The following is a 7,136-nucleotide window of genomic DNA, read 5'->3' as shown; positions in this document are numbered from 1 at the left end:
AGTGAGATGCTTTATTGAAGCGGTTTCTAATGTAATATTAGACAAACCTCCATGTGTTTGGACAAAACACATCCGGTACACATGAGAGTACTGGCATGTAAACTACATAAACTGCATTGTATGGTTGTTACATTATTTATTATACCAACGTATTACAAATAACAAATACATAGCAATTTTATTATTTTTATCCTGCCAGTCAAACAAATGTGTGCTTAGTACATGTGTGCTTAGTAAATATTTTTTTTTTTAAAAATGGTAACTCCTAGTTGTTGTTCATGTGCAGTTCCTGTATTTTTCCATTTTTTTCTCCCATGGCTTTGTTATACAGTTAATCCATACAGTACAATAACTGCAGTTAATAAGGTTAGCACATTTTTAAAATACACCACAGTAGCGTGCATGCATTTTTATTTTGCCACATCTTCCTTTTATAGTCTGTAGTTTTTAAATCTCTCTGCAGAAGGGTGTTGTCCACTTTTTACAACAATATAGAACGATGGTCCCTGTGGGGGATTTGATCCACCTTCCTGCTTCCTGGAGGGATATCCTTTCATTTGCAGGAAACTTGGCAGGCACACATCTGCGTTCACATGACCTGCTTTGTCCCAAAAAGACTTGCATATAACATTTACAATGTATACAAATTACTAATGTTTTAAATGTTATACCTTTTCATATCCCTGTGATTCTGCTCAAGTTCATTATCAAATAATCAGCTATTTATCAAACTCCTCATATCTTATAATGGGAACCATTTTAATGAGATAAACACCGGCTAATTAACAGGAGTCGAAGCATTCCAGTATTTATACACGTCACTGTTTAGATCTTTTAATAGCCTCTGTACTTTGTATGTTCTTTAAAACTAGATGTTTAAAAACATTTTAATTTAAACATACAAAGACAGCAATTCAAAAACGGTTTATTGTAAGCTGGGTTCAGAATAACACAATAACTACAAATATTTACCTGCCTATTTCTTGTAATACATCACTGAAAGAGTCTAGTCACCATCCATTAGCCTGTGACCTTATTCACAATGAAACAAATAATAGTTATTTAAAAATAAAGAGGGTATACAATTGCTTTATTAGATTTAATATTCACTGTAGATAAAGCTTCCCTCAAACTGGTGTCAGAGTTTGAAAAGACTGCAAAACAGGCCAGGTTCTAACAAAAGTGCATATATTACTCATGTTCCTCATTCTCACAAACACTTTTCTGAATCATGATGTCATTAGATACAGCAAATGTATAAACAACAGCTAAATATGGTTACAAAAATGAGAAGTTCTGTCCCATATTTATGTATAGTTTTCCTTATTTTATTATTTTTGGGACATTATTATTATTATTATTATTATTATTATTATTATTATTATTGCTAAGCCTTTTTTTTTTAAACAAGTACTTCCTTCATTTTGGAATACCATTGTGATAATTATTAGTGTTTATATTTTACCCATGCAACAGTAAAAAAAAAAAAAAAATCAAACAGCATAAATAAGTTGGAAAAGAATGTAATATAATAATAATGATCTGACAGTACTAACAAAAAAGCAACTTTTCCATAATCTCCATAACCTCAGGGGTTAAATTTGTTTTCTCACTTAAAAATAATTAAAAAAATAAACTTTCTGATATTTGAAGGGATTATGAACATCTGTAGACAAGCCTCCAATTCCAACTGTAGTGAAATGCTCTTTGGTATAGTACCTATAACACACTTAAGCCACTAGAGGTCGCTCCTATCACATTTTTTGGCAATGTTCTAACAGGAAACCAGAACACATAACGTATTATTGTTATTTACTTATTAACAGTTTATATAAGTTCTAATTCCAGCCTGTTGCTTGTTTCTGTTGTTTTCTTCTAATGCATTTTAAAGCTGCTGTTCTGCATTGCATGCATCGTACAGTCTTATTGGACAACGCAATCTGATCTAAAGTAGTTTGAGTTACGCCTTGAGTAAGCCTATGGGGAAATAAATTGTGTCAGGTACAGCTGAAGAGCTATTCGTTCTTTAATATGTTTTAGCATACATTTAAGGTTTAATATTTCCAATATTTCCATTGCCTTACTTCAGAAGCTACAGTATAGAGGGCTTCTCCCTGCAAAAGGAAGGAAGTGGCTCTCAGAACACTAGTTACTACATCTTTAAGCAACTTTTTAAAATAACATGCAGTCTAGTGCTGTGTGGTTAGTGTGGTCAGCAGTTTCAGGTGCTCACAACTAATTTTTAGGGTATGTGTCTTTTAGAAATCTACTTTTGTCTTTCACTTCTTCTTTTGCTATTTTTTTTAATGCTGACTGCACATTATCATTATTTTTTCCTTTTCTTTTTTTGCAGAATGGTTTATTTACACATCTGCAACGTCTAATAAGACCATTCACTTCCCACAATGTAGTATGTATTTAAAGTAAAATGTTTTTCTTCTGAGTTGTTACCTATTTTAATTTCTATAATAGAAGCTTCAATGAAGCAAAAAGAGAACGCATCTCACAAAACTATTCATTATATTGAAGCACGGTATAATTTGGTGGATCTGGAGCCATCTGCAGGATGCTCATGAGGTACCAGGCCATAGAAACAGTACAAAGTTAGAAGTAATTTACTGAACGTTTTAAAAAAGTATGTTTTGATTAATCGTGTTAGAAATTCATCATTGTGTTTATGTGTTTTACTTTAGGGGACTGTTAATACATCAGTAAACCTAGGGAGTTAAAGTAAAAATTGTACTTCTCAGAAAATTGCCAAGCTAACACATTCACATGGTTATAATATAATGTAAATATTAAGGAAGAGTAAAACAATCTGTAACTAGAGTTACAGGTAAATTAGAACACAAAGCTCTAATACTTACAGACTGCACCTCAAGAAATCATTTATCTTCATCATGCTGTGTTTCACCTCTGCCCACGCAAATGGATGTGGTTTTCACAGTGCTCGTGCTGTTCCTCTCACAACCAGACATGGGGTGATGCCAGGATTCCTGCTTAGGATTCCTGTTGTTGCTGTAAGTAAGCTGTGCACCAAATCAGCTGGGCAAGGAGAGGCACACCCCGGTCATCACTTAGATGAATCCCATCAATGTACCACAGATCTGAGGAGCTGACAGGCAAGTGGTCTGCAGTGGAGAGGTACCGTCCCTTCATGCTGTTACAGATGGTTCTGGCATGTCACTTTTGTGCTATAAGTCATTAGATCCTTTTGCATGGAAGGCCTCGGTTGCAAGGGCGTGTGGTTCTTTGATGGACCCAGATTCAGTTAAAATGTGTTTGCCCATTGATGATGGGAATGAGAATGTAGAGATGGGAGCCCAGCTAAGTTTATGCAGGTATCAGGCTTTTAAAGACTGTCACACACACCTGTGGTGGCTTTGACAGACTCGCTGAGAGCAGAAACTGACCCAAGACTGTCACAGCTACTGGAAGCAGGCTGATCTTTGGGATACAAATTGAACATTTGTGAAACTGCAACAAATATTGTAATGACTGCAATATATTTGAAAGAATATAAACCAGCATAAATAATATTGCAGCAAATTATGAACAGGATTTGAACTAAGAATACTGAACAAGTGTTAATGTTAGGAAAAAAAGCTTCTGCTTGCCTTTGTTATTAGAGTGTATAAACTGAAATAAACTCTCTGCAGAGAAATATGTTTGAATTAAATAGAAACATCATTGTGGCAAAGTGTTTAACTGTGTGCAGGTGAAGGTAATGCAGCAGTGATTAATGAACAGACAGACAACGATAATCCAGGTGTAATGTTGTTTAATGTTTTTTTTTTTTACATCCAATGGCCTGAAGGCAAAACAACAGTAAATAATAACAATGTCAATGAGAAGCAATACAGCGGTGTGTATTGCTTATCTGTAATCCGCGGGTTGGCCCTGAAATAATAACAGTCCTGTTTCAGTTCACCCACACGTAACACACACACAAACACAAACACCAGTCCACAGTGCGTGCTCTACTGCTCGTGGTGAAAATACAGTACTTTAGTGTAAACAAAGTGAAGTGTTGTCCAGGTTCGTGTTGGCCTTTTGCAACAGCTCCTGGATCGTTTCAGCAGTCTAAATAATAACAAACAGTATTCTTTTAGACATAACACTAAACAGACAAAACACTCAGGATTTTACAGCACAGTTTTCTTTAGGTTAATCCCATTCTAACCATTCCCAAAGGAACAGATCACGTCACTACGTCCCCTTTTTATAACGTCACCCATCATCCCTTGGTCAACGAGCACATCCGTTCTTCCACTCTGCGGATGCCATGCTGTTTCCTGTCCCGATTATTGAGTTTGTGTACCACACAATGATACCAAACAGCACAGTGACTACTTTTCTCCATTTAAATAGGCTGAATGACTGATTACAAGATTGGAGGCATGTGTGATACTAATTAAAGAAACTAATTAGTTTGAAATATCACTATAATCCAATTTTTTATTACCTTTTCTGAGGGGCACCAACAAATGTGTCCAGGCCATTTTAGAATATCTTTGTAGAATAAGCAATAATTAATCTCTTTTCACAGCTTCTTTGCTTTATTCTATGACATACCAAAGGCATGCAAGTATACATGATAAAATAGCTTTTAATTTCATCACTTTTCAGGTGGAATGAAGCATTATTTCAATGAGCTGTAAGGGTACCAACAAATTTGAGCACGTCTGTATATTGACACATTGCTATAAGGTATAGGATTTACATTTTAGCTTTGGAGAGTGATATATTGGATTTAGCGGTGGGTGCTTTAGCAGTTTGCATGTCTAGCCTAAGGGCTGAGTATGTGATAACCATACATAACCATACCTGTATTACTGTACTAAAGTACTAATGCTGTTAAACCTGTAAAGGCACTGGAAACGCCCAGGCTGCCTATTAGCAGGAATCCAAAGTGGCTTGCAAGCACTCGATCCATTATTACGCATTTAATAAACAGAAGGAGCACTATTACTGCTCTGATTAGTTAAAACTTCAAATTAAGTGAGCCTGTGTGATTTTATTGATTTATTGAAAGTTGTCTGGACACGTTTGCAAGCCCAGTGCACGAACAATCCACTACAGGAGTCAAAAACATCTCTCCTCCTTAAATGTCTCCCCTGAGTTTAAGAGTGTGTTCAGAGCAATAAAAGAAGTATGTGGGACTCTGACAATGCTCACTGCACAGCGGTGGTATTCCTGACGCAGCAGCCGTTGAATATCAAAGTCAACAGTCAAGCGGGTTAATCAATCACTACTACCTTTACCAAAACAACAACAAAAAGATATTAAAATAAAAATCAGCAAAATCATTGACAGAAGTTGAGATGCTTGGAAATAGACTTTTTATTTATTTATTTATTTATTAAATTTTTTTATTTTAGTATTGCAGACTATTTTTCTGAGTGAATCTATAGTCTGTGCAACTGTTTAGCACTCAAATGTTCCGGTGTGTCATACCTTGCTCCATCTATGCTGCACAGAGCGAATAAGCTTTGTGAATTCCTTCCCAGGTTGCTCAGTGGTGCTACTCATGTTGAGGTCAACACAGTCACTAAGTCTGGCTCTACAGGTATGGTGCCCTCAGAACCTCCTACCGCTGAATTGCTGCACTTACACCTGGAGTGAAACCAAATCCAAATGCCAGGTGTCCACTTGGCATATTCACAACTCCATCTACAAAGCTCCTCAGATGTGAATCACCAAACACCATCACAAACTGCAAAGAACTATGTAAACTACAGTTCTGAAGCTGAACCTTCCTGCATGTATATTACAGAAACAAATATACAATATTGCAGGTGTCTTAATTATACAGCTCAAGTTTACTCCTCTCATTTATTACACAAACTCTGTAAATTGTACCATCTAGCTCCATCACATATTGGATCTGGTTTGAAAGGAACCAATACTACACAACACAGTAATATATTGAAAAACTAACTCTTTTGTTCTTTCCGGACTCCCCAGATGTTGCTAACCAGTGACAGGCGATCTGAACCACTTGTTCTGTTTATGGCGTGAACCACTGCTGTGGTATTCAAAATCCATAGCTGTTTATGAATACAATACATCCACATTTAGTTTTAAATACATACAAAATCTATACAAATAAATACTTCAGTATTAGGATGGTGGAATCTGAAGCAGATTAAGTGCCTAAATATAATATTAATAAAAACAGCGGTCGCGAAGTCGACAAACAGCTGTAACATGTATAGGTTATATTTAAATGTTTAAGCAAGGGGTAGAAATTCAAATAATTAGAAACGTTAAATAACATTTATTGATAACAACTGAAAGTTAAACTAAATATAATGTTTAAAAGTAAACCAGTAAGAGTTGCTAAATGTTTTTGTTTGTTTTAATATAAACTAATAGGACCTATTGCACACTGCAATGGAATCAACACAGTTTGTCAGATAGCATTTCCTGAAGGTAATGTTTAGTAGCAACGCAGTTCCCACTTAAGCACGAAAGCGAGCAGCTGTTGTCGGTGCATACGCAGCAAGGGCCGAGTCTGTACTGTATTGGTCCCTGATTAAAGCAGCCTTGTTGAAGACGATACCTGGAATGGTTTTCGATTGTTCAAACCCACATGCAGTCTCCAAAAGTCTTACACAACTTTAAGTCACGTCGAAAATGAAGATATTTGAGAGCTCCCTTTTTATTTTTTTCGGTGGTGGGGCAACAGAGGGGACGAAGGTAAACGTCGTTGGGGTGGTTTCACATCACTGTCAGTCCGCCCGTTTTCGCCCTCCAGCAGCACAAAGGAATATCCACTAAACTGACCTGAGGGCTTTAGGTTATTCTTAATTGTTTAGGGCTAGGGTTGGGTTCGTAGAGTTGCCTAGCTGAAAGGTGGGAGTGCTTGGCAAATGCCCTATAATCATCTGATACCCTCAGGACACTTAGTTATATCAGATATTCCTTACGCTGTCGCCCTCCACCTCCACTCCTAAACAAGATAAAAATGGCTGAATGAAAAAACTGCTGAACGGCGATTCTGTAACAGAAAATGAATTACAAAACATACTACTGTACAAAAGAAAGAAAGAAAAAACTTGAGCTATGAACTTCAAAAACGTTTTCTGTTATTTACTTATTTACTTGACTGCTCGTGAATATGCATGGCAGTG

Source organism: Acipenser ruthenus, chromosome 7 (assembly GCF_902713425.1).
Source record: "Acipenser ruthenus chromosome 7, fAciRut3.2 maternal haplotype, whole genome shotgun sequence".
In the NCBI taxonomy this organism is placed as follows: domain Eukaryota; kingdom Metazoa; phylum Chordata; class Actinopteri; order Acipenseriformes; family Acipenseridae; genus Acipenser; species Acipenser ruthenus.
Note: the sequence above shows the minus strand (reverse complement) of the source record.